A 24,875-nucleotide genomic window follows, 5' to 3' on the forward strand; every position below is an offset into this window, starting at 1 on the left:
TTTATGTATACAATGGAGTACTACATGGCAATGAGAATGAAATCTGACCATTCATAGCAACATGGATGGAACTCGAGGGTGTCATGCTAAGTGAAATAAGTCAGGCAGAGGACAGATACCATATTTTTTCACTCCTAAGTGGAACAGGAGAAACTTAACAGAGGACCATGGGGGAGGGGGAGAGAGGAAATAGCTAGGGAGAGGGAGAGAAGCAAACCATGAGAGACTCTTGAATACTGAGAACAAACTGAAGGCTGATGGGGGAATGGGAGAAGGGAAGGGGGGTGATGGGCATGGAGGAGGGCACTTGTGTGGATGAGCACTGGGTGTTATATGGAAACCAACTTGATAGTAAACTATAAAAGATAAAGAAATAAAAAAAGAGTCCTTGATGTCCTGATGTGGAGATATACACAGGGATATTGAAGAGACTTGCTCAAATCATGGAGCCGGTGTGTGGCAGAGACAGTATCAGACCTTGGGAATAGCTCCACACCCAGCTCTTCTTCCCTGCCCCAGAAACAGATGCTCCCATGTTGGAGATCAGCCTTCTCCAACTGTAAACTCTTCTATCAAAGGAACTTTGATGACACTGTGCTATCTTCCCACTGGTCACCTTTCACCCTACAGCATGTTTCTAATTAGTATAAGAGGGAAGAGGGGAGGGGTGGTGACACTTTGAAGCTGGGGCAGAGGGAAGGAGGAATGACTGAAGGATTAATTGCCTCCAAGCTGTCAGGATAGTAATTAAATTGAGGTTGTTGACTCCAGCCTTGTTTTGATTATGTGAAAGGAATCTCCAAATGCAGCCACAATTTCCACTGTCTTCTACCTTTTTTTTTTTTTTTTTTTTTTTTTTTTTTTTTTTTTTACACAGAAGGCAAGAAGGCAGGGTGACTTAAACATGCAAACATAGAGAATGACATACTTGGCCAGTATCCAGGCCAAGCAGCCTCCTGGTGCTGAGGAACTCTCCTTCAGTGCTTTTTATAAAACAAAGCTGCTCAACTTGTGTGCACATGCAGGACCACCTTTGGAGAAAATGAAATCTACGTGTCAGGAAGTCATTTAAAAAGATGAGGTCAGGGACACCTGGGTGATTCGGTTGGTGGGGCCTTTGACTTTAGCTCAGCTCATGATTTTGGAGTTCATGGGTTCAAGCCCTGCATCAAGCTTGCTGCTGTCAAAATGGAGCCCACTTTGGATACAGGGTCCCCCTCTCTGCCTGCCCCTTCCCCACTTGTGCTCTCTCTCTCAAAAATAAACAAACATTTAAAAAAATGAGGTCAGCATGTCCTTCACAGGTTCAGTGAGTTTAAACTATTCCAAAGAGATGTTGGGGTCCTTAAGCAGTGATGCTAAGTTGCAGATCTGGGTTCTTAGGTTGAGATTCTGGATCTTAGTGAAGGTTCTCCATTCAGTCTTTGTGACTCTGAACACAGTGCATTTTACCTTCAAACCTCAGGTTAAACCCCTATCCCACCCCTTCTGACAGAATAAGATAAGAACAAAGTGATTTTCTTCCAGTGCTAAGAGTCCTTGACTGTGACCTTTCTACTTTCCATGAAAATCTGTTAATGTCTAAATATTGCAGGCTTCTTCCTTAATAAAACTGTAGCTACTGAGTAGGCAGAAATTTCTCCTGGCCTCCAGATACTTAGGAAAAAAAACATCAGTCTATGGAGGTAAAACAAATTAGCTGCCCACATGTCGTGAACTTTAATGATCCTGAAATCTGTTTGTACCTGTTCCCTGATGACTGGAATTCCTTTTGGTGAGAAAAGTCCTAATAGCCCTCAGAGTCAAGCTTAAAGTATAAAATCCTCAGAAAAGGGGCCATCTTCCAAGGTGAAGGTGACTTATGTTGGAGTCTTTAGTGGATAAAATTACTTAGATGCTAACTATATCATGTGATATAGTTGCTTGACATCTAGGGGTGGACAAAAAAAAGGGGGGGGAGGTAACCATGCACTTTGTCCCAAACTGGTTCTGCCTAGCAAGACTTAATACCAAGATAAAATTGTATTCCTTGCCTGCAAGACAAAGAAAATACACACAGAGACAAGACACAGAGCTTAGGTCTTGGTCTTCTCATCAGAAGACTATGAACAATAATGATTCCATTACAGAGCTACTACAACATCGAAAGAGATGATGATGCAAAATACTTTCAAGTGACTACAGTGGAAAGATTATGTTGAACTTTTTTAGGATTGAATTAAAAAAAACTAATAACTTTTATAGAGGACTGAATATGGGCCAGGAACTCTGATAAGTGCTTCCCTTTCATTACCTCATTTAACCCTCATATCCACCTTGTGATGCAAGTACTATCCCTCCCTCCCACACTCAGCGTTTTCAGCCAGAGGTTTAGAGCTGTTAAGTCACTTTCTCAAGGAAAGCACTTGATAAATTATAAATCCAGGATTCAGGTAAGCCTTTCTAATTTCAGAAAGTGTATTTTAAACTAACCAAACCCTGTAATATAAAAATGGGTTTCCTTTCACTGAACATGTCCAAACACAGGCTAGAAAAATGAGTTTCATGAAAATTGGGTGTGAAATTTTTGTATGAGGTTGGAGCCAGACTATGGAAACTTCTAAGGCTCATTCGTAGAGAATGTACGTTCTACAGACATAGTCAGTAGTTTACATACCAGCTCATCCTTAGTTCTGGGCATTTCTTTAATGACTGAGCAGAGCGACAGTCAGAGGTGAATCCAGTTCTAAAACACAAAAACTGTCTTTCCTCCTGTGAGCATTTACCTTTTGTCTCCATTTTTGGAAATTGCTCAGTTACCCATTGATTTTTCAGAATATGCATTTTGTTCCTCCTCATCCTATTACTCATTATCTAATTCTCTTTATTTGGTGTGCTTTACCATGGGCTCTGGTGCTGAATCCCCATGCCCTCTCATTAACCCAATTTTCTTTCTCATGATCTGCAACAAAACCATGACTAATATCCCTTTCTTGGCTCTATGCTATGGGTCCTGCGTATATGCCACAAGTTAATGGGAACAAAAGGAAAATTAATTAATCCACCCAGGTACCATTACTTCTGTGGGAAAGTCTATTCATATTTTTAGAAGCTGTAAGGAAACTTTATTCAATAGGAAATTTGCCTTTGGACAGAACAGTAATATTCACATCCCTCTAGCTTCTGCTTATGGCCTGGTTTTAATCAGCATTTACCAAGCACCTACTATACATGCAGGCCTGTTCTTAAAGAATACACTTCTGTCATCATCAAGACAGTATGGTATTGGCACAAAAACAGACACATAGACCAATGGAATAGAATAGATAACCCAGAACTGGGCCCACAAATATACAGCCAATTAATTTTTGACAAAGCAGGAAAGAGTATCCGATGGAAAAAGGACTGTCTCTTTAGCAGGTGGTGCTGGGAGAACTGGACATCAACATGCAGAAGAATGAAACTAGACCACTTTCTTACACCATACACAAAAATAAACTCAAAATGGCTGAAGGACCTGAATGTGAGACAGGAAACCATCAAAACCCTTGAGGAGAAAGTAGGAAACAACCTCCTTGACTTCAACCCCAGCAATTTCCTACTCGACACATCCCCAAAGGCAAGGGAAATGAAAGCAAAACTGAACTTTTGGGACCTCATCAAGATAAAAGGCTTCTGCACTGCAAAGGGAACAATCAAGAAAACTAATAGGCAACCGACAGAATGGGAAAAGATAGTTGCAAATGACATATCAGATAAAGGGCTAGTATCCAAAATCTACAAGGAACTCACCAAACTCACCAAACTCCACACCCAGTGAAGAAATGGACAGAAGACACAAACAGACACTTCTCCAAAGTGGACATCCAGATGGCCTACAGGCACATGAAACGATGCTCAACATCACTCATCATCAGGGAAACACAAATCAAAACCACACTGAGATACCACCTCACACCAGTCAGAGTGGCTAAAATGAACCAATCAGGAAACTACAGATGTTGGAGAGGGTGTGGAGAGATGGGCACCCTCCTACACTGTTGGTGGCAATGTAAACTGGTGCAGCCGCTCTGGAAAACAGTGTGGAGGTTCCTCAGAAAACTATCCATAGAACTCCCTTATGACCCAGCAATAGCACTGCTAGGGATTTACCCAAGGGATACAGAAGTGCTGAAGCATAGGAGCACATGTACCCCAATGTTCATAGCAGCACTGTCAACAATAGCCAAAACATGGAAAAAGCCTAAATGCCCATCACCTGATGAGTGGATCAAGGAGATGTGGTGTATGGTGAAGCCTTATGGTTAAAAGTTACCTACGACGAAATGTTTTCTTGCTGCCATTTTCAGGGGTTAGTATATTAGGACCACTTCTATGGAAAATAATCTCCTCCTCTCCCTTGTTCACGTATGAATCTAGTATGATTTTAGCCTTTTTGTGATGTTTAGAGATTTTTAATTATCCCAATTGGAAGGAGAGACTTCTCAGACAGAAGGGAGGGAAAAGAAAACACTGAATAGTTATCCACAGACCTAGTGTGGCATCAGTTTGTCACCTTTATTCTCCACATGTTTTAAGGTATTAGCTTTTGGATTTTTGAAATACTGTTTACCTTTCTGTTAATCTCTATTTTCTGTCGCTTTACATTTTTCAGTTTGTATATGTCTGTACTGTTTTGTTTTGGGCTACATTTTCTAATTAAACACCTCATGAGAAATATAATCAGCATAGTTATACCTTAATGTGCACATACTCAAATAAATGGCCACAGTGGGCCACATGACACCTCGAGGGTGTCATGCTAAGCGAAATAAGTCAGGCGGAAAAGGACAGATACCATATGTTTGCACTCGTAGGTCTAACAGGAGAACAGGAGAAACCTAATGGAGACCAGGGGTAAGAGAAGGGGGTAAGAGAGTTGGGGAGAGAGAGGGATGCAAAACTTGAGAGACTATTGAATACTGAAAATGAACCAAGGGTTGAAGGGGGAGGAGGAGCGGGAAAAGAGGTGGTGGTGATGGAGGAGGGCACTTGTGGGGAAGAGCACTGGGTGTTATATGGAAACCAATTTGACAATAAACTATTTTAAAAAAATAAAGTTTTGAATAGGTAAAAAAAAAAAAAAAGAATAAACTTAAAAAATTACAAAGATGACTCTTTTTCCCCCTGATGTGGATGGAAAAGTATTATACATAAGTTAATTTCACATAATTATAATTTATCTTTTTGAGTCCTGAAACATAAATTAGCCCTTTTCCCTGTAAAATCTCTACAACAAATTAAACATTTCCTCATCTGCTTTAACAGAACATACATGTAACTAAATGACCTCCTTCTTGATTACTTAGAGTCTAGTACATAAATGACTATGCAGTGTCACACACATTAATTCTCTTGGGGACCCACAGTCTTTTTGCTTTCACATTAAATACACAAAATGCTATACTTTGGGAAATCTTGAACCTTTTATATGTTTACATGTTTTCTACTACCACCACCCACCTTCACACATGCTCACACCAACATATACACTAATTGAGAAAAATCTCTGCCTTTAACTCCACATTCTGAACTGTACTTCTTTATCTTCTAAGTTCTAAGAAAACAGTAGTAGTTTATCTGCACCTATGGCTACCTACAATTCCTTCCATCAACAGGCAGATCTATTTGAATCTGGGTCAGCTCTTTGAGTTGCTTTCACCAACAGAATTCTCCAGAGGTTATCCTATTCTACCTCTGGGCCTAGCCCCTAGCAGGCTTGACTTCACCCTAGAAAGCCAGCCTCCATGTTGTAAAGAAACTGAGAACAGACTGTGGAATAATGAGAGCCCACAAGGAGATTGAGACCCTGGAGGTCTCAATGGGCACTGCAGCCACATTCCAGATCCTAGCCAAAGGCAGCCTTTTGCATGGCCTCAGCTCACATGAAGCAGATCCACCCAACAGAGCTCAGTAAACCTGAGATTCATGAAAAATAAGGGAATAAAAAAGCTCTGAATAAGCATTTAGGTCCCCCTATAAATTAAATATATCATACTTAAAGATAGTGGAGTAAGAGAACCCTAAGCTCACCTCATCCCATGTATACAATTAGATAACTCTCACATAAGTGTAAGTAATCTAGAAAACAATCCCAAGACTGGCAGAATAAACTCCACAACTAATGGCAGAGAAGAGGCCACATCAAAGAGAGTAGGAAAGGCAGAGATGTGGTAGAGAATTAACTGGATACTAGCCTTCCCCAGGGTGGTGGCCAGAGAGGCATGGAGGGACCCCTGGGCATGGATAAGGAAAAGAAACAGACTATCACACCAGGAAGTCTGCATGAGGAAGATGTAATATTTGGCTGTGAAAGTGAGAGGGGCTGATTTTCCTGAGTTCTTATAACCAGTGGGACTTAAAGCCTGGAAGTTTAAAATTTAGCAGTCTGGCTTCTGGGAGAGCCCTGAGGGCAATAGGAAGCTGAGCTCCTAACCTTAAAGAGACAGGACAACAAAAAGCCTGTGGAGCTACAGTGTAGAACCAGCAGTTTGAAAAAAAGAGGCACACAGGAGGGAGAGTAGTTTACTAATTTCAGAGTGTGTACTGGAGGTGCAGGTTCACACGGAGACTCCTGGAAACAAACATCCCCCGCTCCCAGCACAGCCACCTGTGGGAACCAGCACAGCACCAACAATCACTACCTAACTGGCTTACACTGCACCCTGCCTTCTCCCTTGGGCTTCAGTGGACCAGCTTCTCGGTCTTATTGGCCCCAGTCTCAGCACTGCAAATCCCCTCCCCCAGAAGACCAGCACAGACCTTGCCAACAATGAATGTCCCTACTAGCAAGAGAAAATAAAGCAGTTAAATACAAGGGAAACTCGTAAGGTTGCCAGATGACTTTTCAGCAGAAACTTTGCAGGCCAGAAGGGAGTAACATGATATATTCAAACTGCTGAAAGAAAAACAACAACAACAACAACAACAACAAACCTGTAGCCAAGAATACTCTATCCAGTAAGGCTATCATTCAGAATAAAGGAGAGATAAAGATTTTTTCAGAAAAACAAAAGCTAAAAGATTTTATGACCACTAAAACAGCCCTACAAGAAATGTTAACAGGGAATATTTGAGCAGAAAAAAAAGTAAAATAAGAAAAATAGAAAAGACAAAAGCAGTGTATCTATACAAATCGGTCAGGGGACTCACAAAATAAAAGGACATAATATATGATACCATATACCTAAAATGTGGGGGAGAGAGAAGTAAATAAGGAGTTCAAACTTAAATGGCCATCAACTTAATATAGACAGCCATTTACAGAGATTATATACAAACCTAATGATAAAAACACAAATCAAAAACCATTAATATACAATGAATAAAGGAAAATGAATCCAAGTATACCACCAATGAAAGCCAGCAAATTATGAGAGAGCCAGAGAAGAAAGGATCAGAGAAGAATTACGAAAACCACCACAAAACAAGTAGCAAAATGGCAATAAATACATATATATCAACACTTACTTTGAATGTAAGTGGATTAAAAGCTCCAATCAAAATACATAGGGGACAGATGGATTTAAAAAAAAAAAAAAGACCCATCTATGTGCTGTCTAAAAAAGACTCGTTTCAGACCTAAAGACACATACAGATTAAAAGTGAGGGTACAGAGAAACATTTATCATTCAAATGAATGTCAAAAGAAAGTTGGAGTGGCAATACTTATATCAATATATAGACTTTAGAACAAAGACTGTGACAAGAGACAAAGAAGGACACTAGATAATAATCAAGGGAAAAATCTAATAAGAAAACAAATATAAATATTTATGCACCCAACATGGAAACACCCAACAAGATAAAACAGTTAATAGTAAGCAAAAAGGAATTAATTGATAGTAATACACTAATGGTAGGAGACTTTAACCTCCCACTTACATCAATGGACAGATTATCCAAAGTGAAAATCAACAAAGAAGCAATGGCTTTGAACAACACACTTGACCAAGTGGATTTAACAGATACATTCAGAACATTCCACCCAAAAACAACAGAATCCACACTCTTTCCAGGTGCACACAGAACATTTTCCAGAACACATCACTAATTAGGCCACAAAGCAAGTTTCAACAAATTAAAAAAACTCAGTCACACCATGCATCCTTTCTGATAATGGTGTCTCCCCTGCCAGGTGAGCACCCGTGCATCTTTTCTGACCACAACACTATGAAAGTAGAAGTCAACCACAGGGGAAAAACATCTGGAAAGAGCACAAATACATGAAGGTTAAATAACATGCCTACTAAATAATGAATAGGTAAACCAAGGTGTCAAAGAATGAATCAAAAATGACATAGAAATGAAAATGAAAACACAATGATTCAAAACCTTAGGGATGCAGCAAAAGTGGTTGTAAGAGGGAAGTTTATACAGTCCTATATCAAGAGACAAAAATCTCAAACAACTCAACCTTATGCCTACAGGAGCTAGAAAAAGAATAAACCTAAAACAAACAGAAGGAAGGAAATAATAAAGATTAGAGCAGAAATAAAGGACATAAAAACTAAAAAACAATAGAACAGAAAAATAAAACCAGAAGGTTGTTCTCTAAAAAAAAGAAAAATAAGAAAATTGATAAACTTCTAGCTAGACTCATTATTAAAAAAAAAATCAAAAAAACAGAGGACTCCAACAAAATTACAAATGAAAGAGAAGAAATAACAACTGACATCACACAAATACAAATGATTATAAGAGATTATGAAAAGTTGTATACCAAAAACATTGGACAATCTAGAAGAAATGAGATAAATTTCTAGAAACATAATTGAAGCATTAAGAAATAGAAAATTTGAACAGATTGATTACTAGTAATGATACTGAATCAGTAATCAGAAATCCAGGACCAGATGGCTTCACAGAAGGAATTCTACCAAACATTGAAGGCAAGTTGATGCCTATTTTTCTTAAACTTTTCAAAAAAAATTAGTAAAGTATGGAAAATGTCCAAATTGATTTTATGAGGCCAGCATTACCCTACTATCAACACCAGATAAAGGCACCACAAAAAGAGAAAGACAAAGAGAGAGAAAAAGAACTATAGGCCAATATCTCTGGTAAATATAGATGCAAAAAATCCTCAAAATATTAGCAAACTGAATTTAATATACATTTTAAAAGTCATTTAGTCATTCCTCATGATAAGTGGAATTTATTCCTGGGATGCCAGGATAGTCCAATATTTGCAAATCAATCAACATGATATATCGCATCAATAAGAGAGAATAAAAACCATATGATCACTTCAGTAGAACAGAAGAAGCGTTAGACAAAGTACAATACCCATTCATGATAGAAACTCTCAACAAAACAGTTTAGAGGGAACATATCTCAATATAATAAAGGTTTTATATGAAAATCCCACAACCAACATCATACTCAAAGGGAAAAAACTGAGATTTTCCTCAAGGATGCCCACTCTCACCACTTTTATTCAATATAGTACTCCAAGTCCTAGCCACAGCAATTAGATAACATAAAGAAATAAAAGGCATCCAAATTGGTAAGGAAGAAGTAAGGAAGAAGTAAAACTTTCACTATTTGCAATGGCATGATATACTTACTATATGCAGAAAACTCTAAAGATTCCACCAAAACCTGCTAGAACTGATAAATTCAGTGAAGTTGCAGGATACAAAATCAATGACAGAAATCCACTGCATTTCTATACACTAATAATGAAGCAGCAGAAGGAGAAATTAAGAAAACAATCCCATATGCATCTGCACCAAAAATAAAATACCTAGGAATAAGCTTAACCAAAGAGATGAAAGACGTGAATTCTGAAAACACTGAAGAAAGAACTTCAAGATGAAACCAAGAAATGGAGAGAAATTCCATGCTCATTGATGGAAAAGCAAATATTGTTTAAATGTCTGTATTACCAAAAGCAATTTGCAGATTTAGTGCAATCCCTACCAAACACCAATAGCATTTTTCACAGAACTGTAACAAACAATTCTCAAATTTGTATGGAACCACAGAAGACCCTGAATTACCAAAGCAATGTTTAAAAAAAGATAAACAAAATGGAGCACCACAATTCTACATTCAAGTTTTAATATGAAGCTGAAGTGATCAAAACTGCATAGTACTGGCACAGAAACAGACACACAGATCAAGAGAACAGAAAGCCCAGAAAAGAAACCACAATTATATAGTCAATTAATCTTAAACATAGGAGGCAAGATTATGCGATGGGAAAAAGACAGGCTCTTAAACAAATAGTGTTGGGAAAACTGGACAGCTACATGGAAAAGAATGAAACTGGACCACTTTCTTACACCATACACAAAAATAACTAAAAATGAATCAAAAACCTAAATGTGAGACCTTAAATTATAAAAATCCTCAAAAAAAGAACAGGCAGTAATTTCTCTGACACTGATTTAAGAATATCTTTCTAGATAGTTCTCCTGAAGCAAGAGAAACAAAAACAAAAATAAACTGTTGGGACTATATCAAAATACAAAGCTTCTGCACAAGCAAGGAAACAATCCACAAAACTAAAAGAAAATGTACTGAATGGGAGAAGATTTTTGAAAATATCATATCCAATAAGGGGTAGATATCCAAAATATACAAAGAACTTCTACAACTCAACACCAAAAGAACAATTTAAAAATGGGGAGAAGATATAAACAGACATTTCTGCAAAGACCTACAGATTTCCAACACACACATGAAAAGATGCTCAACATCAGACATCATCCGGAAAATGTAACTCAAAACTACAATAAGATATCACCTCATGCCTGTCAGAATGGCTAAAACCAAAAACTCAAGAAACAAGTGTTGGTAAGAATGAGAATGTGGAGAAAAAGGAATCTTCATGCGCCATTGGTGGGAATGCAAACTGATGTAGCCACTCTAGAAAACAGTAAGCAGTTTCCTCAAAAAGCTATAAATAGAACTACCCCACATTAAGTATCACACTACTGGGTATTTACACAAAGAATATTAAAACATGAATTCAAAAAGATATATGCATCCTTGTGTTTATTGCAGCATTGTATACAATAGCCAAACTACGGAAAAAACCCAAGTGTCCGTCAGCTAATGAATTAAGATGTGGTAAATGTGTATATATGTATATACACACATATATGTACACATGTATATGTATTTATAATGTAATATTACTCAGCCATAAACAAGAATAAAATCTTGCTATTGCCAACAACAGGGATGGAGCTAGATGGTAAAATTTTAGTGAAATAAGTCAGAGAAATACAAATACCATATGATTTTGTTCACATGTGGAATTTAACAACCAACATAAATGAACAAAGGGGTAAAAAGACACAAACCAAAAAAGACATTTTCTTAACTATAAGAACAAACAGATGGTTACCAGAGGGGAGGTGGGGGAGAGGGGAGAGTGGGTGAAAAAAAGCGAAGGAGATTAAGAAAAAAATAAGTGTATATCATACTTAGTAATGCACTATGATATCTAGTTAGAATAATCAGAAAACTAGTTTTCTCATATTTCTAGTTATGGCCATATTCCATAAAGTTAGTGTTGCTAGAGAACTGTCAGAAAGCAGAGAAAAATCTGTTCTTAAATGTGTCTCAGGAAAAATGCAAAGGCAGGGCCAAACATGGTATAAGGCTAGATGGGAACATGAGATGGTTAATGGAATCAATAAAAGTTTTTGTTAGAAACTAAGAATATAAAGGGGAGAAAGAGTGGATAGTAGGGTGGCAAATGAAGAATCTTACGAGGATTTGCTACGTAGTGGAGACCTTTCCCAGATATGTTTTTAGAGCCATAGATTGTCAATTCTAAAAACAAGTAATAAAAGAACAGCTATTGCATCCTTAGCTGGACTAACAGTGAGTCTATAGTTTGGTGTGAAGGGTTTTATAAACACAACATTATTAGAGAAGTTGATGAAAGTATAAAGCTGGCAATATTGAGTTAATTTTTTCAACAAACATGTATTGAGTACCTGTTCTGGATGATAAATACAAACCTGTGGCCTAGACAGTGGAGATCAAAACAAAAACAAAAACAAAAAACCTAAAAATATTTTGAAATAATTAAACAATAAAATAAGTAGAATGTACTGATTGACCATATATGGTAGAGAGGTGAGAAGGAAGATGGTGGTCAAGTTTTATCCCAAAACAAATGCATATCCTTTACTCAATTCACATTTTAAGAACACTTCAGATTTTAAAGGTTAAGTGGTATACAATAGAGCACAACACTGCCAGTTAGAAAATTTGGATTCTATTCTCATTTTTTGCCATTGGCTGTGTAACCTGCCCTTGCTAAAGGAGTTAAGAGGGTTTATCCCACATAAGGTAGGAAATCCACTGACCTTTGAAAAACAGGAGGCTTCAGCTTGATGGTGGGAGTCAGGCTGGTGCTGCAGAGGAAACCTCTCTCTCTCTCTCTCTCTCCCCCCCCCCCACACCCGGTCTGGCAGGGCGCCACATAATACACTAATTCCATTTGGCAGCAGTAAAGTAGTTAATGGAAACTCCTCTTTCAAGATGTGACATGTTCCGCGTGATCTGTCAGAAGGAAAGTTTACATAATGAAGGGTACCGGCATGGATCAAAGCCATCTGGAACAGCCTGCTTCCCCTCTGGGTGTCTTGTGACTGGGGGGTCCTTATGAGAACAAAGCAGAGAGATGAATTCTGGTTCCATGAACACTTAGGCAAGGAGATTGGGTCTTTATATTAAAAAAGTCAAGATTAGAAGTTTGATTTTTAGAAGGTCATATTGAAGTAATGCTTGGGTAGAGGACCACCCAGAACAGGTTCACTGTAAATCTAGCAATAAACAATCCTCTGTTTCAAGTTGTCTTTTCCTCCACTCACCCCATGAAGTTCAGGTAGCTCAGACATGAGGTAGCACTCCATTGCTCAATAGCCAAAAAAGTGGTTCTGGGGAGGGGCATGGGAAATACGTGAATCCGGACAGAGAAAATATCTTTTCTGGAAATGCAGGGGCCAAGGAACTCTCTCTCTCTCTCAGCTGTCCTCCCTAGAAACCCCATCCCCACATCCCCTTACACACACACCATTCTCTTTCTTGATTCAATCTGTAAAGACGTAGCTCTAGGAGCTAGCTTGCATTTCTCTGACCACTCTGACAGAGGAAGTTCACATAGTCTGTGGCAGAATTGAGACTAGAATCCAGATTTCCTGACTGCCACACTTGTGTTCTTTCTGCTGTGTGCTACTTAATCTTTAAAATATGGAATGCTCGTCTGAAAATATGAGATGAGTAACTAAGTGAAAAGAGGTATTATCTGACAATGGAGGCAAAACAGAGAACAAGGAGATGAATGATGGGTCATTCCTTCATTATTTAAGTCCTAAAGCCAGCCCTGTCTCTGGACTTTTTATAGGAGCCAATACATTCCTTTGATGTTTAGACCACTACATTTTGGTTACTTATAATACAAAGATTCCTAATGGATACAGACTTTTCTTTCTCTGAATCCAAAGTACTGTTAATGCCTAGTTTGTGTTTTTGGCAGCATATAACATTAAATATTAAAGACATAGAGGAGATGCTGGACTCTTCCTTCCCTCCATAAGGGAGGAGGGAGAAGGGATGATGAAGAAGGGGAGGGGAAGGAGAAAGGAGGAAGTGGGAGAAAAGGAAAAAGAAGGGCAAATGGCCTGAGTTCTGACTTCAAATTATGTCCACATTTTATTCAATCTCCCAGAACATGACACAGGGCAAATTTAGGGTCCCTAAAGGAAAAGGCTGATTATGCCTCATGCCATACCTTCCTTTCTAATGAGGCTGTTCAAGTATGAAATGACAAAATGCTTGTGAAAGAATTTTTGCAAGTCTACAGCCTAGAATTTCTGGTATGATGATTAACTCAAAATACATGCTTTTATTTATATGCTCAATTTAGTATCACATTCATTTAAGAAAAACAACCTGCCCATACAGAACACATGTACATGTTTGGTGTTGGTCTAGACAGGATGAGAGGTTTAAACAGTGATTCAAGTCAAAATTAATCACTAGAGATTAATAATTAGCACATCTGGAATACATACTGTTCTTTTGCTAAAAGTTCTATTTCTAGAAAACAAAGTACATAATGACATTTTACATTTTTTTATCAGCTAAAGGTGATTTTCTTGGCTCTAGAACCCAAACAATTATACCATGATTCTACAGAGAATATAAGCATTTCACCGGAAGAATTCTAAAATCCCAAGTTCTTGACAATTTTTAACATCAGTGAAGCCCACGAAAGTGACAGTTGAAAAATAGCTATTTGTCAACAAGCCCCTACCATAGGCATTTCATCTGCATAATGACTATCTCCATGCATAGACTGCTAATTTCTATAGTCTGAATATCTATGCATTTAGAGAAGAAACTCCAACTCAAGGATTGACAGCTTTAAAAATAAAGCTATTTTGCTATAAAAATAAAGTTATAGCTGTATAAGCTATATATTGCATATACTACTATTAAGCTATTATAAGTCAATGTTCTATTCTCTGCTTTAATTTCTCTGTGTTTTCTCTCAAAAGCTTTTAGGAAATAAGTGTTCTTAGACCTCATAAGCTACTTTCCTTCTAATGATGTTAAAAAAAAAATGAAAAGAATAGTTCTCTTACTTTTAGTCATTTATAATTGATTACTTCTACTAAAAACATTTTTTCCAGTTTATTTCATTTTGAGAGAAAAAGAGTGGGGGAGGGGCCAAGAGACAGGGAGAGAGAGAATCCCAAGCAGGGTCCACACCGTCAGCGTGGAGCCTGACCAATGGCTCGAACCCATACCATCAGATCATGACCTGAGCTGAAGTTAGACATTCAACCAATTGAGGTACTAAAACGCCTAAAAACACCACTTTAAAATAGAATTTAGTCTGTTTTATTTATTGCAAGCATGGACCTTGTCTAATGCAAATTTTTGTTTTGTGGTAGACGATGTTATTTTCATAGTTAATCACATACAGAGTAGGCAGATGATCGAATGTGATCAGTAGACCCCGTGAGGTGCTCCTGCATGTGGGCTTTATGGGAAATAATCCATTAGGAAGGGACTGCAGTGCTGGAAAATAGACCCAGGGGCTCCTCCGGAGATAGCGTGGAATCTACCTGGTTTTTACATGACGGGGCTCGGGCCTCCCTTCCAACTTCTTTTAGACCCCGCTTCTTGCAGTCTCCAGTTACTTTTTCAGTCACTCAAACATGCTAAGCCATTTCCCTATGGATGGATTCTTCCCTCTGTTCCCCCAGAGTCTTGCTCTAACTGACTCTTTCTCAATCTTCAGATCTCAAGTTAATGTGGTAACATGTTTTGCCATATCAACCCTTAAAATACATTCCTTCTCATTTTTCTCTAACTTAGGAAGTCATTTTTCTTATTTTATAGCACCTAAGGTCATCCGTAATTATTCTTTCAAGTGTTACCAGTTTATTGCCAATCACTCTTTCTTGAGTGACAGACAATCTAACTATGCTCAGCAACTCAGTAGACCTTAGCTGCATGTGGCTATTTATATTTAGATTAAAATTACAGTTGGCCCTTGAACAACTAGGAGGTTAGGGCTCCTACCCCCTCCATTCAAAACTCTGCTTATTACATTTGACTCCCCCAAACTTAATTGTTTGTTGTTGACTGGAAGCCTTACTGAAAACATAAATAGTTAAAACGAACTTTGTATGTTATATGTACTATATACTATATTCTTACAATAAAGCTAGAGGAATGAAATATTAAGAAAATCATATGGAAGAGAAAATACATATACAGGGCTGTACTATAAAAAATCCACATATAAGTGGACTGGCATAGTTCAAACGTGTGTTGTTCAAGGATCAACTAAACATTAAATTACAAATTCAGTTTCTTAGTCACACTAGCTACACTTTCATTTCATAGTAGCTAGTGGGTACCATATTGGACAACAAAAATATGTATCAAATCCATCACTGTAGAAAGTTCTATTAGATAACATCATTCTCGAAAATAAGTTCCTTTAAAGCAGGGCTCACTATCCATCTTGTTCCCTGTTGTATTCTAGAGCCCATCACAATGCCTGAACTATCAGAGGTGCTCAAATATTTGTTGAATCAATGTATAAATGAATGAATTAAATAATAAAAATATTAGTGAATGACTATAGGTAAGGAAAATCTTAAATGAAAACTAAGAACTAGAATGGATAGTTGGGTCAGATTATTTGGAAAGGATTCAAACTGTAGCCTTCTGAGACAGAGATTGCCATAAAACACACTACATATGTAATTGTCAGTTGTTCCCTTAACATCCCACCCCCACCACACACACACACACACACACACACACACACACACACACACACACACACACACAGGTTCCCTGAGAACAGAAACTTCCTCTTGTTCACCGCTGTATTCTCAACACCCAGAACACAGCTTATTTAGGATGCAAAAACATAGAATGCTATGTTCCTTTGCACATTCTTATTTTTGTCTATAGAATGACTGTTTCATTTCCAGAAAAGGGCACATCCATTTCCCAAATATTTCACTTGTATCACTGCCGTAAATATTGCCTTCCCAGTTATGTATTTTTTTAAATCTTTTTAAATCTACAGATCTCTCTTTTAAATCTATAGGTCTCTCCTCGTTCTTAGTAAGTATTTGACGCAGGATGTGCTCGTCAGCTCCCATGGCCTTTTCTTTACTCCTCAGGCAGCAGCCGTGCTTAGCATTTCCTCTTTCAATCAGCATCAATATCAGGGTGGTTACTTTTAATTCTGACAACTAGCTGTCACCCTGAAGCTAAGGATCTAATGGCTATGAATGGGTTAAAGTGTTCCTCCTCTAGGAGATATGAATCTTCAGCAAGATTTCTTGCAGTGGTCATAATTCTGAATCTTAGTTTCCTCTCCAGGGATCAGCTTAAACTTCTTCTTTGTGAAACCTTTCCTTTTTCCCAGAATTAAACATGAACATGATTTTGACTTTAGCCTGAGCACATTTGAAGTAAGTCATTTTCTTGTAGCTAGAAGATGTCCAAGCACAGCACCCCTTAGTCCATCTGGACCACAGGAATTTCTTTATATTCTTACCTTCCTCTGCAACCCATCCATTGCTCACCCGCAGCACTTATTCCCACCTATCTTGTACTGTAATGATTTATGCCTGGATCTTATCTCTATAAGACAGCAATTTGTCTTTATGTATCACCCAGCCGTACACAGAACAAGCATTCGAGAAGTGATTTTCACATGAATGAGACAGAGTGTCTTGTGTTAGGCTCGTGGTTTGGATCTCAAATTCTTAGCTAACAAGATCTGTGCAAAACCTTTGCAAGATAGGGGGAAAATCTTTCAGTCTCAAGAACTGAAGATAAAAACAAGGAAACTTGATTGGAAATACATAGGGCTTAATATAGTAGGATTTAAAAGTTACCAAAAACTCTAAGTTTTATTCATATTATCATATTATCTTAAGGGTAATAGCTAGTGAAGTAGGAGAGGCCGTTTTCTGGAAAAGTGCCACATTTTTATTGTTTAGTAGGTTAGAATGAAGATCTTTTTCAGTATGGGGTGAAGAAGCTGTTCATGAAATGATGCCCACAAAAGCAGGAGGGTCGCAAGACAGAAAGCAGTCAAAGCAGATAGAGGCTTTTTGAACTAATTATCCTCCCCCCGCCCCAAATGGCAGCACAGACCTAGCCTTTGCTCCAATGTTCATTCTTTTCAATGTTATGATCCACCTGCTTACTTCTAGTAATAATATCTAAAATTACAGCATTTGAGACACATACATCTGAGTTACAGCTCCTTATTTCTAAAGAGATTCTCATACCATATAAAATCCTTTTAAAGTGTTAATATGCAAAGTGTAAGACACACATGAATATTTTAGCATATCCCAGTTTAAAAACTAGTCCACTAGGAAATATAGAACTGGCTCAGCCAGGGGCGCCTGAGTGGCTCAGTCAGTTAAGCGTCCGACTTCAGCTCAGGTCATGATCTCATGGTTCGTGGGTTCGAGGCCCACATCTGGCTCTGTGCTGACAGTTAGCTCAGAGCTTAGAGCCTGTATTCAGATCCTGTGACTCCTTCTCTCTCTGACCCTCCCCTGCTCACGCTGTGTGTCTGTCTGTCTCTATCTCTCAAAAATAAATAAAAACATTTAAAAAATTAATAAAAAAGAACTGGCTTGGTCATATTTGTTAGTGGGACTCTGGTGACTTCTCTGTGTCTCATTGACCTTGTATGAGCAATATATACACACATGGACATGTGTATATGCATACATATATACTTATATAAAATATTTAATAGGTACTAGAAAAGGATATGAAGCATGGTTTTTTTTCATAGAAAATTTAAAAATTTAGGCAACTCATAAGATTGACTGATTTATATTTCCTATTTTGCATATAGGAAACTGTGACCAAAAGCAGTGATGTCATTTCCTAGAAAATGATTATTCATTTCCTTTTCTTCTTGGGGAACCCATCGCTTTACTAATTCCAGATTATGGGGGGGGGGGCGTTCAGGAGAAATCACACCTGTGCTCCAATCTAATAATGAGCCTATAATGTAAGAACAGGAGAAATATATGGAATACTTAATATCTAGAACAGCATAAAAATAAATGTCAGCCACAGACAACCACAACAACTATAAACACAAGTACAATAAACCTTGGTGTGGGAGCATAATTCGGTCCAGAAACATACTTGTAAAACAAAGCACTTATATTATATATCAAAGCAAATTTCCCTGTAAGAAATAATGGAAACTTGGGTGATTTGTTCCACAACCCAAAAATATTCATATAGAAATGATTACAATACTGAAATATAATACAAAACAATAAATAAAATACAAAAGATAAAGACAAATGAATTAACCTGCACTTACCCTTGAAAACCTTAGTGGCTGGTGTGAGGGAAACAAGACAGAGGAAGGTTATTGTGTAGATGACTTTCACTATCACTAATGGAATCACTGCTATGTATTGGCTCAATACAACTTTTTCCTGCATGGGGCCATTGTATACGCTCACATGGATGTTGGCTACAGTGCAGCATTAATAAACTCCTGTCATACACTGTACTTAATGTAACTGGCAATAAGGCAGCAGAGGGAAGGGTCTCTATCTGCAAGCATCCTGACCTAGAATGAAGCAAAGCATTCCTAAGCTTACTCTTGTATGGAAAAGCAGAGGACTGTCCATAGATGACAAAAAATACACTAGGGCAAGTTGCAGGCACCTTCCAACCTTCATAAAAATCACTGATTTCTGCCAAAGCCAGGGCCTGAGACCGCATCCAACCACGGGAGATAATCAGCCACAATTCAGCAGCGAGAGATCAGTTCTGATCACGTGACATTTGGGGTCACGTACTATTTGTATTGCAAGACGTCACTTGTTTATCAAGTTAAAATTTATTGAAATGTTTGCTCAACTTGTGGAACACTCAACAAAACAAGTTACTCACAAGCCAAGGTTTTACTGTATAAGGGAGAGACTTCTCTGCTGGAAAAATAAGCTAATTAGGCTGTTCCATCCACACTGGCTATAGTGATTGGTTCAGAAATGATCACAAGAGACAAGTCAAGCCAAAGAGTGGGGCTAAGGCCTTTGGAGGATTTGCTGAGGAAAGAAATCTCCTCCTTTTTTGGAGGTTTGTTGAATTTTCACAATTCAAGTAATTACTTGAGGTAATCCCCAAGTGACTGAGGGTCACCACATAGGATCTAAGAACACCAATACAGAGGAAAGAAGAGCTAAAGATATGTGTCTTTATATGTAAGACATAGGTCCCTTATGATATTGCTTGATTTCTTGATCCAGCTCTACCTGAAGACAGCAGGAATCAACCCTGAATATTTTAAGCACCTGAGCTAAAAACTTCTCTTTTTTTTTTTTTTGCTTGCCAAGGCCAATTTGACTTGGGCTTCTGTCATTTTCAACCAAATAAGATCAGAGTAATAACCAAGTTTACTTAGGTAAATCAAAAAATGCCTTTCAATTTATAATTTAAGTGATCTTTTCATTATATCACAAATTCTAATTTCAGTGGGGAAGGAGGGGAGATTTAGGTATCAGAATCACTGAGCGGAACTTCTCAAATAGATACATTTACTCTCCCCTACCTTCACAGTAACTAGAATAAATGGAAACCGGGGTGGGGGGGGATGAGGGAGGCGTGAGAGGTAAGAGGAGAAATAGAAGAAAAAATATAAGCAAAATATACTTTGAGAAAACTCCCCGAGGAATTGGTACACTCCTAGCTCTAAAACAGCACTACACTCTTATGTTGCTTTGTTACATTGAGTGCCATGAGCTCAATTATGGTAACAGAAGTGATGCTCCAATTTAAAGCAAGATCCTACACTCTATGAATCAAATAACTGGTTTCTAGTAACAATTAACAATGCATTGGAGAGATTTTCTTCCTAGAGGAAATGACTGACTTCTCTGGGTCCCTGGAATAAAATTAAATTTTAGAATTGCAGGAGGTAAGTGCACAACAATCATGTTTTTAAAGAGGGAAATTCACCAATGACTACTGGAGGGCAACTTTATCTTCTTACCAAGCAGAACTGACAATATCCTTAAAGATGTAGAACAAAGTACCAGTTGTCAGCTCCTGTACAAATTTTATTCTTCGGAATGTTTACCTAATTTTACACTGATTGTAATAATGCAGGCTATCTTGTTAATAGGTCTCAGCCGTATAAAGGGAATGAAAATGATTTTTTGTATATCACCTACAAAAGACAACAGGTTTTTACACACGGCTTTGGACTGAAAAGCTAAGGCAGACTGTTGGGCAGGTCTGTGCCTAAAGTAGGAATGGCAAATGAGCCAATTCTGAACAATTAGCTGTCCCTGACAGGAACACCAAACTGATAAGAACTGTGAAGTCTCATATGGAGCCAATGGGAAAGGAAATCATGATCAATTACGGATGTCTATCACAGTCACGGAAAGCGAAAGCGGCAGCTTGAGTGCAGTGTACTCTTTGACCTAAACCATTCACAACTAATAAAGGCCCTCACTTCTATTTTTCAACCTATACAACTTTGTGTAAATACTCTCAAATATATAACTGCATTGGCACTTGGCCATTATTATAGAGCTAAATAGCAACAAATTGGCTTATTTTGGGAAATAACCCTTAAGCTGTGTCAGCCGCATCAACAGCTAGACCTCTATCGAGCTTTGCAGGGAAACTGATCTCCCACAATTCCCTTCCAATTAGTACAAGTGAACAGGATGGATGTAAATTGGCAACTTTCACTTTTAGAGAAAGATGCTGTTTTATTCTGGGGAAAGCTAAACTACAGGAATTTTTTTTTTAAATTATACCAATTATACCAATCTTCCTTCTTCCTTGTGCATCTCTGTACTAATCATTTGGTCTCTCTGAGCTTCAGGTTCTCCATCTGTACTGTGGGCAGACCTATTAGCTATGGAATGTATGCAAAAGTGCTTTCATATTGCAAAGTGCTATATAAATTATAACTTGCTACTCTGGAGAGATCCCTGTATAACATTGAGAGATCTTTTGTTAATCGCAGGCTCCTAAAGGTCTATCTGTTTTGCTTAGGATTAAGTGACCTCAATTCCACCATGTAGGGAGAACTTTGGTAAATTCTCACTAACTCACCTGATACCTTCAGCCTTGTCACCCACCCTGTTGAGCAGTATTCCAACTTCCAGCCAACTAGTGCTTTTCTAACAAGCTCCCCAATCTGGTCTGTCTTGATCCCTTGCTAGGATAGAACTTGTTCATGTTGCCATTTTGTGTCCCATAAAGCTGACATTCTCCTTATTCCGGTGCTTGACTCTGTCCTTGGCCTATAAATACAGGTTCCAAACTCAAACATCTGGCTCTGTTCGTCTTCTACTGAATTATCTGAGCAATGTTAGTGGGCTTGATTTTTGCATTGAAACCAATATACGGGGAGCTGTCATTCTGTGATCCTCACATTACTCTCCTTCAACACTTCTTCCTTTCTAATTTTATATTTTTTCTCACTCATATCTTTCCTTTAAAAAGTACTACTAAACCAATAGGTACTTTAGGCATGTAGATAAGAAAATGAATGAAAGTGTGCAAGATCATAGAGATAGTATACAATGGAGAAAGAATTTAAATTTGGGTGTTCATGACTCAAAAACAAACACTCTTTCTGGAATACCATGCTCCTTTAAAATCCTCAATCTTACAGTCATCCTCATTCTGTACCTCACATCACAATTGTGCCAGAAAAGTCTATGACAAAATCTGTTCATCGTCTGAAAAACAGATACACCATTATTGCAAGCACAATTTAAATACTAGCCAGCTTTGCTGAAGTTGATGGTCCAGCCTCTGTGTCTCTCCAGAAGATCTAAGGACTTTGAACAACAACGATAAGGGAAAAATTATATTTTTGAATGACCAGTATCACGGCTCATTCAAGCAAGACAGAATAAGAATTTTAAACATCTCTATTTTGCTAGTTGGAAATGATTATGCAGGTCAAACCCTTATGGTTCTCATGGGTTATGTCAGAGATTTAAAATAGAACTACTCAATTTTGTTCCAACACTCTAGGCTCTGAAAAATCACCAAGCTTAGAATTAGAGAACTCAGAGTCTATTTTCCAACCCAATCATTTGGGAGAAAGCGAAATGAAGATGGAGACGGTTAAGTGACTTACCTACAATCACCACAGCTAATACCACTCAAAGTGTCAGATTTGTAATAGACTATGAAATGGCACATATGGATTCCTTACCTGAGCCCAGTAGCGCTGGTGATTGACTGACTGATATCCAGTGTGAGCTCCTTACCTAGTATCGTCTACTTGTAGGAAGTTTGGAAACCTGTGGTCCCTGGGTCTTATTTCAAGCTGACTGCAGCTAAGCAGTTTTTCCACATATGCAAACCTATGCTTTTTCAATGAAACTAGCATTTTCCACAGTGTTTCTTAGAGCAGTATTCCTGTAAGATGTCAGATAGTTGGTATTCCACACTTTGAGGAAGTTTGGAAAACACAGTTCAAACATATTTAATTTGTTCTCTTTTATTCTACTGAAATTCTTGGTGCCTTTACTATGTTAATGAGCTCCTTGACCCCAAGAAATTACTTCTTAAACCTTATCACTCAGTTCTTAGCAGAACTAAACCAGTGACCCAAGGAACACCTCTTGGGAAACTGTGCCCACTACCTAACCCACATTCGAATCAACTGCTATCCCCTCCCCCAGGTAGGTTTCCTCCTTACCCTTTGTTCCTGCTCTTTAACAAAGCCCTAAACAACAGAGAGAGTTTACGCAAACCCAGGGGCAAGAAAGAAATGCCAGTAAAAACCAGACAAGCAAAACCAAGACCAACAGCCTTAGCTCGATATTCTCCTCCTTTCATGTAGCAAAGGACTGCTTCTTGTGGAGTGAATTGAGAGTCTCCTCCACAGCAGGCACTTAGGTAAAGCACAGACAGGAACCAGAACACCCGGTCTTCACAGGCCTTGGGGGCTATCCATGGCAGCTACAGAATGTCATACATTAGAAATTAGAGCCAATTAGGATGATAGGATGAATGGGGATTTGGGAAAAGTGAAGTGACCTAACTTTGATTTTGAGTGCACCACAAAATCACTCCTAGATGGACTAATTTGTTAAAGGGCAAAATTTGGTGGAGTTGAAAGAAATTGTGGAAAGAGGACATTCCCTGAACCTTCCCTTGGTTCTGCCTTTGGAAGCACATCTTGTAACTGGGGAGACAATGACAAAACAGATGATCACACAAACAAGAGAGCTCTAAACCAAGACTGGTGTATTGTGCCCAGGGAGACCAGAACAGTGAATGGTCGCTAGGGATATTTTAATCTACATCCGAAACAGAAAGAAGTATATCAAATTGCTGTTAGATAGCCATCTAACAAAGAGAAAACCCAGTATTCTTACTTGTACCCCTGCAGAATGAGGGGTTGTAGAACACCGTCTCTTTGAATAAAAATAAAAATAATAATGTACTGGAATTGAGTCTTCGGCTGTGTACTTTCAAAACCTCATTTGATCAGAAATGGACTGGGAATGGAAAATGTAAAATCCTATACTGTCAATCCTCCACCAAATGGTCTTAAATCCTGTAGTATCTAGGGGACTCAGTTTCTTCGCCCACACGTTGGGAGAGCCGAACTACATTATCAAGTAAATCCATCTTGGCTCTAAAATAAGATTTTATAACATTCTCCTATGCCTCTTAGGTATTCAGAGGAGTGGTTAAAATGATCAGGCTCTGGAGTTTAAATCCCAGTTTTGCCATTTACGGTTTCTGTGACCTTGAGCAAATTACTCCTTCTTGGTCTTGTTTCCCTAATCTATAAAATAAGGATAATAATACATACCTCATAAATTTTAGGAAAGATTCAATAAAGTAATGCAATTAGAGTACTCAAGTTAGTTGTTAGCACCTACTTACGGCTCAATCCATAGAAGTTATCGTCAACACTATTACAGTTTTAAGTTTTATGCAGAGCCTTTCCCAGGGTCTGGTATATAGTGCTCAATGAACAGGCACTGAGCTGGGCACACCGCAAGCCTGTGTTCAATCACTAACCTTATTTTCATTTCGTAGGCCCTAGTACTATGCAGAACCTTGTTTATTCAACATATACATAACAAAACACCTATTAAGTGCTGGATATTCTTCTAAATCCTTGAAAAATATTGTCATTTAATTTTTCCATGACCCTCTGAGTGAGGTATTCTCTCCTCACTTTATAAATAAGGAAATGGGGGCCCAGCAAGGGTAAATAGCATGTCCTAAAGCCTGTGCCAAATAACTTAGCTGGTGCCAGAGCTGGGAGTTGGACCCGGGCAGCCTAGCCCTAGAGCTTGTGC

General features: G+C 38.3%; 1 pseudogene; it reads left to right on the forward strand.

The window, feature by feature from the left end:
• Positions 1–6,242: 6,242 nt before the first annotated feature.
• The window catches only part of LOC115293514, a 21,186-nt pseudogene continuing 2,553 nt past the window's right edge, over positions 6,243–24,875 (forward strand).

Source organism: Suricata suricatta, chromosome 6, assembly GCF_006229205.1.
Source record: "Suricata suricatta isolate VVHF042 chromosome 6, meerkat_22Aug2017_6uvM2_HiC, whole genome shotgun sequence".
Classification (NCBI taxonomy): domain Eukaryota; kingdom Metazoa; phylum Chordata; class Mammalia; order Carnivora; family Herpestidae; genus Suricata; species Suricata suricatta.